The following is an 11,026-nucleotide window of genomic DNA, read 5'->3' as shown; positions in this document are numbered from 1 at the left end:
CCGAAACCAAAGCCGACATTTTAGCAAACATTTTTCTAAAACCAATACAAAAATTTTGGCTTAACAAAATTAATTTCATCAGAAAGTGTTATAAAGAAACGCAATTTTAATTTGCTGTTTATTTAGGCGTTAATTATATCAAGACAGATTACACATATTTCACAAAGTCGAGTTTTAATACATAAGTTGACAGTATAAATCAATATCAAAAGATAACAACTGATTTTCTCAGCAAAACAAATTTTTTTTGAAGTTATCAAGTAGTAGTCTATTTTTTCAATGTTTAGTATATCTCCGGATATTGAAAATAACCTTTACACATCAGTTAGTATAGGTGCAGAGGTGAGAAATCTCTTGGTTATTTTAGCAAGGGCCAGCTTGACATCATTTCTGACTTCATAGCTAAAATTGTTTTCTTAATTCTTTCAGAAGATTAACCAGTCAGAGGATAATTGAGAATAAAGAAAATCATTCAGCACATCTTTGATCAGTCTATATTTTAGCCTTCGGACTATTGCTGATTGGGATTGGGCAATGTTGTTTTTTATCAAGCCCGAATTATTTGATTCTTTGGAAACTTGTTTGAAATCATTGAGAGGTGCCAGTAAACAATCTAATCTTGTTAAGATAATTTTTTTCAGCATTATATGAATTAAAGTAACGGAAAAAAAATGTCTGAACCTTTTGTTAAGTAAAGTTGCAACGAAATAGTGGTTAGTTTGTTCCATACTCCGCAAACAACTTACCATTACAAATTTAACTTCTCGCTTTATTGTAATCATTACATAATTTTTACTAATAGTTTCTAGTTAATTTTTATAGTTTTTACAATAGGGATGCAAGCACTGATGCTAGAATCACTTCCAGGAAGTTTAATGGTCTCTTGAAAAATAACCAAACTTTTGACTATTTTTTCATAAACATTCCAGTCTTTCCGTAAAAAATCAATACCTGAGGATGGTAACACAAAGATTGTGGTAGCAGTTGCAGGTTTAAGAAGCACAACTCTTAGCAGAATATAAAATATTAAGGTCCACCTTGTTGCAACATCATCTTTTAACCCATGTCTATATTTGTTGTCCTTCTAAACTACTTGCTGTTTGTAGAGTATAAATCCCGTTTGAGTGGGATGCATAATGCAGAGTTTTTGGCATTTAACAACCAGGGGTTCCCATTGACCAAATGACTCAATGACAAAAGACTAAAACCATTACCAAAAGTTTTTTTTAAAAAACTAGTTAAATGGAATGGTTAACAAATATAACTTTGACATTAGCAGCATTGTCTTTTAAATAAATAAAAATTTTGAAATATTGTCCCAGTCTTTAGCTGTTTTTAAATCTTTCGATGAAAATTGCTGATGTATGATGTTCTTCAAGCTTGGAGCATGACAAACAAAAGCTCACCGTTACCAGTTTTTTGAAATGAAATGAGTTGCCGTTCCTAAATATGCGATGAAAGATCGAACACTCATCAAGGCTCATTGACACATTTAAAACTTTTTCATCCGCTAATCAATTTATTAGATCAGTTTTTATTTTACTTTATGTAGGGTTCAACATGCTTTTCAATGCAAACTCTAAGCATTTGTATGCTTATATTTATGTTAAATAATGATGCTTCGCAAAAATTTGCAACAATTGGAGGCTGGGAACAAATATGTGCCAAAAATTCATACCCCAGCCCAAACGTGATGGCAACAAGTTGATAAAATATTTTTGTACCATTCTCAACTAGACTTATATTCATCAATATATTTTAAGTTTCATAGTACTATCTCTCAGCGTTCAAAAACTATGAAAATATAAACTTTGTAACACCCTCAAATTGAGTGGTGTTCAAACTTTAAATGGTCATATTAATAAATACTGAGAGGTAATACTTAAAAGCTTAAATAAATTTAATAATATAAAACAAAAAATATTATATCAATTTGGTTGCCCTCGCGGTTGGGGTCACTCGAGATATAATTTTGGGGCTTATTTGTTACCAGTCTATTCATCTTTTGCATTTTTGTTTTTTGTTCTTTACAGCAATATTTACAATTTAAAAAAAAAAAAACTTTATTACAATAATAAAAGTTAACAAGTCAAGATATCGTTAAGAAATAAATAATGAAAGTAAATATAAAGAACGCGGATACTCAAAATTTTCAATTATTTTTTATTTCCTTTTGTTATGGTGTTTACGGTTCGCATCAATCAAATTACTATGTCTTCCAAACAGCTGACTCATGCAAATAATGATGCCCATAATTTAGTAGATAAAATTACTTGCGCGCACTGAATCTAATTTGTCGAAAATATTCACTGAATCTTAATTTTTTCCATATTTATTATTCACTACATATCACTGAATATAATCAATAAAATTTCATTTTCAGACTGAATATAATACATTTCCAGATTGTTCAAAAAGTTGTGCAAAAGGAACCTAGATAACCATACGATGGTTATCGCTGTGTATTAGGCCAAATTACTAAATTTCCGTTAACGCTTCTGACAACAAAAAAACATCAAGCCGCTGCCAAATATATAAATTAACGTTTACGCTACTGAAGACAAAAACGCCAAACCACTACCAAAGGATGGTTCACCTCCAAACGTAGCCAACATACATATATTAGCAGCTACGCATACATTCATTTTTTATTTTCTTGTTCTTATATATATGTTTTGATATTTTTGTATTTTTTTTTTTTTTCTTTTTATTATCATTATTATTATTTTTTTTCAATGTTTTTTTCTTGTTATTTATTTATTTTTGTTTAATTTTTTTTATTACAAAAAACTTAAAAACTAAAACATGTTAAATAATTGCTTGTGGATAAAAAAAAAATAAATAATAAATAAAAAAGAATAAACATTAAATATATAAATTTACTAATATAGATGAGGGACTTTCAAAAATTTAAAAATTTAAAAGTAGAATAGTATTCACACGTCCCGGGAATCATGAGAATCTGTCACAGAAGACTACGAAAAAATCTCAAAATGCAAAAAATGAAATCTTTTGTGACTGTCCGAGAAAAATAATCAGTTTAAATTTTTTCATTTATTCCTTAAAAACATGAAATGACAACTCTGACTCTTTTTGCATTTTTACAGCATATCTAAACAAATTCTACTCAAGCACTCTTTAGATATGGATACTAAGATGAATGTGTACGTAATAATCTTTAAAAATGATTCCTAAATCAAGCCAAACAGATTATAAACTCTTGATGACTTTAGACACACTTGCTGTTGAAGTCAACCATGCATGTTTTGCGCCACTTTGCATACTCTGGATGGTTGTTGGGCCTTTTGTATCTTTCCAAATGATATTTAAAGCTGTGATGCAATGCCTCAGTGGCTTGATCACTGTATTTGCCAAGTGATTCTTTTTTCAACAGAATAAAGTCTTCCACATGGAAGAACACTGCGTGAATTTTTGGGGTGACTTTGACCCCTTGGAGAGAAAGGTATGATGCTCTGAAGGCCTGATTCTTTGAAACGAAGTGAAGATCAAGGGTGCTGCCAAAGCAGAAGGACACTACAGCATCAAACTTTTGAAGAGTGTCGATGATGCCAAAATTGTTGAAGGCACAATCCTGTATAAAGAAATGCTCAAATTTAGTAAAGAAAAACAGAAACAAAACACTATACCATGTACTTCTGAAGAGATTAGCATAAGGTAAGTTGTAAAACTTAAAAAGTACCTGCTCAGCCAGTTGCCTTAGCACATCTACATTCCTCAGAAACTTACGACATTCATTTCCAGCAAACTTACCACCATGGAAAGGCTGGCTCTTGATGCGCAGTGATCTTGGCCAATCATCAGCCTTTGGCCGAGCCTCTTTCAAGGCCTTAAAGAGGTGATTGACCACACCAAGGAGGAGGTGGAGCTCCATGGGTGCTATGAAGGTGAGGACCAAAGAGCTGTCTGGTTTTTCAAAGAGTGGCAAGTGAATGACATTCTTGAACAGTCGTGCTTGTTTTGGATCTTGCCCATGTTCCTGAAACACAAGAATAATTTTATTTTTCCAATTTTTCTTCTAAATTGACATTAATGAAAGAATAAAGGTTAGATCTGGTATCAAGAAACAGTTATTGTTGTTTGAATTGGTAACTGAGATAGTCAAAAATTAAGACTGTTATAAATTTTCCACGTAAAGAAGGAATGTAACTTTTACCTGAAAGGCATCAAAACACTGTCACAGTGACCCAAACGTCCGAAGGTTCTCTTTTTGAGAGAGTTTTTTTTGCTTTAACATTACACCAAGTGCAGGGATGTGAGCGGGAATGGGACTGAATGCCACATACAATGTTGGCCAGTTTTAAGTCGCAGGAGAGGAGAAAGTCAACTCCATCAGGATGGATTAAGTCAAGGATTTTCTGAATGTTGGTGTAGTTTTCAGGAACATCTTCAGCAATGGCAACCAGAAGCTGGCACTTGACACTTGTGTCTTTTGCCACTTGTGAAGTCAGAGTCTTTTTTTGAGGGGGATATTGTAAGTCTTCAGGTTGTTCAGCTTCTTGAACTCCGAGGCTGATCTTGAGAAAGCCTCCTCCACCATCAATGCCAAGCTTTACGACATGTTCTGAGTAAATTTTCCTTTTGAGCAGCAGCTGATCAAGAAGGTCTGCTAGTTTGATGCAGTGAACAACAGTTTGCCTTCTTTTTTCTGTTTTGTTAGTGGTGATCTCAATTGTAGATTGTGTAAAGTATTCTGCTAAGCTTTTGCCAAGCCCAGCAAACTTTGCGTGAATGTTTGGCTCCAAGACTCGAGCCTGGGAGAAGTGGTTCAGTGTGGACACTAGCTTCTTTACAGATTGATTTGACAGCCCGGAGTTGACTTGAAGTTGCACTAAGTCTCAAGCGCTCAAAACATCAGCTTCAGGAAGAGATTTTTAGCACTGGATGGACCTCGGATCACAGAGGAACTCTCATTACTAATTTACAAAAATCTCTTAAGTATTTAAACCACGAAAATAATGTAGCAGTACCTATTAAGAACAATAAGTTTTACCTTTCTTCACTCGCAAAGGGCGCCCACCAGAGGCTTGAGCCAGTTTCACAATCCCATGTGGAGAGGCTTCCTTGGCAGCAACTACAGATGCTGCAATTTGCTCTCCAACCTTAGGGTTTTCAAGTGCAAGTGCTGTCATATTTTCACTGAAGGAGGCATTGCTGCAGTTGTGTGGTACCCCTTTTCCAATGATTGAAAGGCAGTCTGAGCACCTCTGCTGTGTTGCTTGAGGCTGTGCTGAATTTGAAGACGGTGGGTTGTCCAGAGGATGCTTTTCAAGGAACTTCACCCGCCCTATCTTACAGATAAGACAGTCACATGCTTGCTCTCTTGTAACTGGTCTCATCCTGATAGAGGAGAAGTCAAAGACAGGAGAAATGGTGACAGACTCTCCCTTGCTTTTTTCCCAAATGCAAGCCTACATGTGTCACAAATGCCTCTGGAAGGGTTTCTAGCACAACTTGTATCAAGTAGCCTGTCACCTCTCTGACACACTTTCTCATGCAGAGAAAACAAACTGTTTTCCTGCATTCATCATGGGACTTGACTGAATTAGGCATGATCGCAGAGCAGATCTAAAGAAAATCATTACTTTTATGCATATGATTAGGGCTGTCATTGGTGACTAGCAAAAGTTGACATTGAAAATGTATAAAAAAATTAAAAATAAAATGAGTTATTGGTCAAGAAACACCTTGTCATCATTAGATTTTTATGAAAAGTTTACCTTTAAAATGGGATCCGAAGCAGATAAATTCTCATGCACAGATATGTAGGTATTGCACACTTTATTTTGTCAGTGCTATTTTCCGGAATTCAGAAAAAAAATTTTTGATTAAAAGTATAGCACAAAGCAAATATTTAAAGATTGGTCCTTCAGACATATTGGGAGAACTAACAAATTCTGTCTAATAAAAAATTACATATCTGGAAATGGTATCATTTACGGCTTGTTAGAATAGATATAAAACTTTAAAAAGGATTTAAATTAATATATTTATATTTTACTTATTCTTTCTTAGTAAAGATGTTTTTGGTCAAATTCATCTCAGTATCCATATCTAAAGAGTGCTTGAGTAAAATTTGTTTAGATATACTGTAAAAATGCAAAAAGAGTCAAAGTTGTCAATTCATCATTTTAAGGAATAAATGAAAAAATTCAAACTGATTTTTTTTTCTCGGACGGTCACAAAAGATTTTATTTTTTGCATTTTTGAGAACAGTAATGTGTGAGGATCATTCCCTCCAAAGAATTTTTTTGTAGTCTTCCGTGACAGTTTCTCATGATTCCCGGGACGTGTGTATATTTTCAGTTGAAAAAATGAAATTTTTTCGATTTTGTTTAAAAGGATCAAAATTACATTCTTGAAAAAATTATTTAGAAGTATTTAGAACTATACTATTCCATAGAAATGGTCCGCGAAATGAAATAAAAATTTTTCCAAAGTTAGTTTGAGAAAATGGTTGTCGAATTAAATTATCGTTCCTTAAAATATATTTATTTCTATGTCTTTGTAAATACAAGTTACGAAAGGAAACGGGTGATAGGTGGGTCTTGCATTTATACATAAAACAAAGAATATTAAAAACATTTAACTAATATATATTGAGTGCTTTCATATCATATAAAAGAGGCTTGGCGTGAGCAACGCGGTCCTTGAAATTTATAAGGCGTGTTACATGCTTCTGTTGCCAATAGAGAGGTTTAAGTTTACTTTTATAATTGCTACCCCAAGCAATGTTTGCATAATTAATATGGCAACGAATTAGCAAATAATATAATTAAATTAAGGTATGTTTATTTAGAACGTTTCTTATTTTTTATAAAATGCCTATATACTCTTTGAAATTATATTGCATAAATTAGAAATGTGGCTTTTTCCAATTAAGGTTTTCATCGATATATACACCTAAAAATCTTGTCACTAGAACTCTTTTAATAATAATGGTATCGATAGAAAGAAAGGGTAAGTTGCTAGGTAGCTGGTGCTTTTTACCATAAGGATGAAAAAGAATCCATTTAGTTTTATCAATATTTAATGATAGTTTGTTTAACCTAAACCATTCGAAAATTTTGGCTAGTTCAATGTTCATGTTGCTAAAAAGTGTAAAATGTTTTTATGAGAAAGAAATAAGTTCGAACCATCAGCAAACTCAATTGTCATTAGGTTAGAAGCTTTCGGTAGATCATTAATAAATATTAGAAATAGGAGGGGTCCTAATATGGATCCTTGACGAACTCCTTATGAAATATTTAACAAATTAGATGATATGTATATTCGCATAAACAAATTGCTTCGAATTATTTAGGTAACTTTTTAGTCAAATTAATATATTTCCAGTAATTCCGTACCACTCCACCTTTTTAAAAAGAATTTTGTGATCAATAGTAACAAAAGCTTTTGCCTAGTCAATGAAAACACTTAAAGTAAATTGAGAATTTTCAAATGGGAAAGATATATTTCTTGTAAATTGTTAAATGGCATGTTCAGTGGAATTGCTTTTTTTGGAATCCATATTGATTGCTGTATAATAAATTGTTTATAGTAAGATGATTATAAATTTTATTGTACAAAATTCTATCTAAAACTTTAGAGAATACACAAAGTAGTGAAATTGGACGATAGTTACTTACATTCTCAATGTCACCACCTTTTAATATAGATATGACTTTTTAATTAATTTTGGAGCTTGTGGAAAAATTCCCTGTTTAATTTATATTGAAAAAATCTTAAAGAGTATATCTTTTAAAACATCAAATGAACTTATAATAATGTTGCCGTTAATACCATCAGGGCCTACTGCTTTGTTAGATTTCAACATTTTAAATGCAATTTCAAACTCTTCAAAAGATAATCCAAAAGAGTTCAAGTAAGAGTTTAGAGGGAAACATAGATCATTCATTAAACTGTTTGCTATAGGAATGTTTTTTGCAAGATTTGGTCCTACAGACACAAAATATTTATTAAACTCTTCCGTAATAATATCTTTTATCATACAAAAATTCATTATTATGTTTATCTAGTAAATTTAAATAATATTTTTTATTTGTGTTTTTTTTTTGAGGCTTTCAAAAAGTTTAGCGTAATTTTTATATATAATTTTATTTTCATTTGTTTTACATTTTAAGTAATTAATGTATAATTTTTGTTTAATTTTTGAAGACTTACGCAAACCCTTTGTAATCCAAGGCCATTTAATACTTTTAGCTTTGAGACTTAAATTAACTTCAGGGAAATTCGCTTTTCGAAAACTCGTTTTTCATTAGGAAGTAATTTATTATCTATATTTATAGAAAAGAAAACAGGAAAATGATCAGATATGTCACTTTTAATTATGCCTTTTTTAAGGATACGTTAAAAACTTCAGTGGTTAAAATATTATCAATTAAAGAAGTACTTGATTGAGTAATTCTTGTCGATTTGCTAAGCAAAGGAATCGCACCATTTTCGAGAATGCCATCATAAAACTTTTTAATGTTATTATTGACGTGGTATTGAAAACAATCTAAATTCAGATCACCAAATAAGTAGATAAATTTATTTTCGCATGTTACTCTTTTTAATAACGTTATTACATAAAAACGAATTAAAATTTTTAATTTCACCTGAAGCTGGGCGATAACAACAACTTAAGATTTTATTTTTCAATTTATTGGTTAAAATTTCAATCGTTAAAACCTCTCTATCAGCATCAGTGATACTCGTGTCATGCCGGGTAAAATATTGTAAGTAATTTTTAACATAAATAACAACGCCTACGCCACGCTTATTTGTTTTTCGTGCCAATGAAATTACACTAAAACTCGATGCGCTCTTTCAATTTCAAAGTTTCTGTGTAGCTGAAGTTTATTACTTAAAATCTCCCTTACTTTATTTTCACTGTCTTCCCAACTTTCATTTTCAATTTCTTTAATCCCACAGAATCTTAAGTTGTTGCGTCGACTTCTGTCTTCAAGTTCTGCCAATTTGTTAATCATGTTAGCATTTGCATATTCATTTATCAATGATGTTTTTGATGTTTGATGATCAGCAACTATTTTATAATAATTATTACTCACAAATTCAACAGCTTTATTAAGTTTGCGTAATTCCTTTTTTAGTTCCTTGTTCTCGTCAATTACTGAGTGTAATTTGTTTTCAAGTTTTTCAATTCTATCATTAAACATCTTCATAATAGTATTTTCATAAATTTCCAAAATATCTTTTAAATGTGCAGATGTAAAATTTTTAGTAGCCATTTTGAAATTTTTTTTTTTTTTTTGTTGATAACCAGTAAGTAAAAAAAACGTCCGTTCGCGGTAAATGCTAATGTTTTTTAATGTTATTTGTTACCATCCTTCTTCATAAATTGTTTCATAACTTTTCACAATAACATTAAAAGTGCTATTCAAACAAGATTTAAATTATTATCATTGTTCTTTAAGCATCTTCTTCAGCTTTTTAAAGCAAAATCAACAATTGGGTATCATTTACAACAAAAAGCCTAGCAACTACTGCGCTCAAGTGAGCACAGAAAATTCGGTTGTAAATTTTTATCTATATCCCAGTAGGCACAGCGACGTGACAAAAATGTGAATTTCACGTTATTTTGGCACGTGACATTTAGGTGACTTTTTGGTCCCCATGAACTTTCTAAAAGACATGCTTTTTACTTTAATTTTGGCACGTAATATTTAAGCAATAACTATGCATTATAAAAACGAAGTGTTTGGATTTGTGTAAAGAAAAAAAACTCATCGTCGAGGAAATATTTAATACGTATTAAATTACATGGTTTTATTAGTCAGTATATTAGTTCTTGACATAAACATTTTGAATTTGTAATAAAAGCTGCACTTTTGTTAAAATATCCTCCTTATATCCAATAAGTAATAAGTACAATGTCATAGATCTGCAACTTACGAAGAGCACGCTTCGATCCACAAATAGCGCACTTCAAACTTAATCTAACGAACCAGTCGATACATTCTCCCATAAAAGCACGCTTCAAACATAATCAAACGAATCAGTCGATATTTTCTCCTATAAGAGTACGCATCAAACTTTATCTAATGAATCAGATTTAGCTGAAAAGAAACGAATAAAATCTTAAATAATAATATGATTATTTAATAATTATCTTAAATCACAAACTTTTAAAACAAATCTTACTTGGTAAGTTGCCAACCATTTTGGCAACAAGATTTTCTAGTTGTTTTCTTTTATCTAAATCATTAAATAATTTTAAGAAAACAATACTACATACAATGTAGAAAAATAAAAAAAGTCATTTGCCTTCTAATTTTATACTCTTATTGCTAAAAAATAAATAAGGGTTTAATAAAAAAAGACATAACAAAAGAGTCGACAGATAAATAAAAAAAAGAAGTACAAAATATTAAATACAAGTCTGAAAAAATATTGTTTATCTATATATATCTATATCTAATATCTGTCAATAGATAAATATATATCTATATATAAAGTTAATAGCTGATGTGCGTGATTAGAAAAAGACCTGTACTCACCTTATTTGATAACATCTGATTAAATAATTTGTTTTTTTTTGTTTTCCACTTTTTTCTGCATTAATTTGTTCATACATTAACTCTCTAGATGCAAAGGTGACAGCCCACGAAGTTGCTTTAAATTAGTAATCTACAAAGTTTTGAACATTAAATGTAATTTTAGAATGCACTCAGAAAAATTATAACAATTTTTAAAAATGTAATAGTTACCACATAACCACACAACATTATAGTGGGGATTTTATATCATGATTTTCCTACCCATGGTGAGATTTTCATCTTGAGGCTCCTTTTGCTGTGGAAACATTCACCACGGCTAAAGAGCCTCATCTACCCCTAATTATATATAATATATTAAGTATAAAACTAAAAGTATGTATAATAAAGTATTGTCAGATTAGGTCATCAATAAATACCGAGTGCTGAAAATTCAACTCAGAATCAAGTTGCATTATCCAACAAGATATGAACTAAATTCAATTCTTGCTACAGGGTGCGATCACAAA

At 31.1% G+C, this 11,026-nt stretch overlaps 1 long non-coding RNA gene across 1 annotated transcript; it reads right to left on the bottom strand.

Moving 5' to 3' along the window:
• Nucleotides 1-9,751: 9,751 nt before the first annotated feature.
• On the bottom strand, nucleotides 9,752-10,294 carry LOC136079937 (uncharacterized). The gene is made up of 2 exons (XR_010638327.1): nucleotides 10,165-10,294; nucleotides 9,752-10,079 (listed from the first exon to the last, which is right to left on the bottom strand). It is a non-coding gene; the product is annotated as an uncharacterized LOC136079937 (long non-coding RNA).
• Nucleotides 10,295-11,026: the final 732 nt, after the last annotated feature.

The sequence above is a fragment of the Hydra vulgaris genome, chromosome 05 (genome assembly GCF_038396675.1).
Source record: "Hydra vulgaris chromosome 05, alternate assembly HydraT2T_AEP".
In the NCBI taxonomy this organism is placed as follows: Eukaryota; Metazoa; Cnidaria; class Hydrozoa; order Anthoathecata; family Hydridae; genus Hydra; species Hydra vulgaris.
Note: the sequence above shows the minus strand (reverse complement) of the source record. Positions and strands in the feature narration are given on the sequence as shown.